This window comes from Hoplias malabaricus, chromosome Y (assembly GCF_029633855.1).
Source record: "Hoplias malabaricus isolate fHopMal1 chromosome Y, fHopMal1.hap1, whole genome shotgun sequence".
In the NCBI taxonomy this organism is placed as follows: domain Eukaryota; kingdom Metazoa; phylum Chordata; class Actinopteri; order Characiformes; family Erythrinidae; genus Hoplias; species Hoplias malabaricus.
The window spans coordinates 30,895,696-30,896,574 of NC_089820.1; the positions used below are offsets into that span (position 1 = coordinate 30,895,696).

The window sequence follows — 879 nt, forward strand, 5'->3', positions numbered from 1 at the left end:
CAGACATCCAGGACCATTCAAGGGAGCGACCTGCCTCCCTATGCCCGCCACCGGCTCCCTCTAACCGGTGTACTGGCTCTCGGGGCCCGCGCCCCAGAGAACCAGAGTTTCGGAAATTGCACTAAGTCCAGACATCCAGGACCATTCAAGGGAGCGACCTGCCTCCCTATGCCCGCCACCGGCTCCTTCTAACCGGTGTACGGACTCTCGGGGCCCGCGCCCCAGAGAACCAGAGTTTCGGAAATTGCACTAAGTCCGATTTTCGCCCACTACGAGACCTAAAACCGTCATCCAGGATTTCACAGGGGAGTACCCACCTCCCCTATGCCCGCCACCGGCTCCCTCTAACCGGTGTACGGAGTCTCCGGGGCCCGCGCCCCAGAGAACCAGACCTGGACCGGGGGTTTGCTTTCGCCTTCCCCCCCCGACAAATGTTTGAGTGGACGGGATGACTTTCAATGGATCGCGGTATATGCACCCGCTCTGCCACTTATGACACCCGCACTCAGAATCAGGTCGTTTACGAGTCATTTCGCACCCCGGATCAAGGAACATGCGCTTAGGGACGGAAGGGCGGACCGAGGCGTTCGTTAGCCCCGGCCCTGGTTCCAGTCTCGTGCGGCTCTGGTCACCGGCGGCGGAGCGGAGTTTCCCCCGCCGCGCGCCGCGGCTATCCCGGACCAACCGTATCGAACCTCGGGCACGGACGTATCGCTCCTTCTAGGCGGGATTCCGACTTAGAGGCGTTCAGTCGTAAGCCCTCGGATGGTAGCCTTGCACCATTGGCTCCACAGCCAAGCGCGAATACCAAGTATCCGAACCCGCGGTTCCTCTCGTACTGAGCGGGGTTTCTATCGGAGCAACGCCACATCAGTAGGG

The 879-nt window shown here is 61.3% G+C and overlaps 1 pseudogene; it reads right to left on the bottom strand.

The window, feature by feature from the left end:
- Positions 1 to 427: 427 nt before the first annotated feature.
- LOC136679860 (28S ribosomal RNA) overlaps positions 428 to 879 on the bottom strand; it is a 4,635-nt pseudogene continuing 4,183 nt past the window's right edge.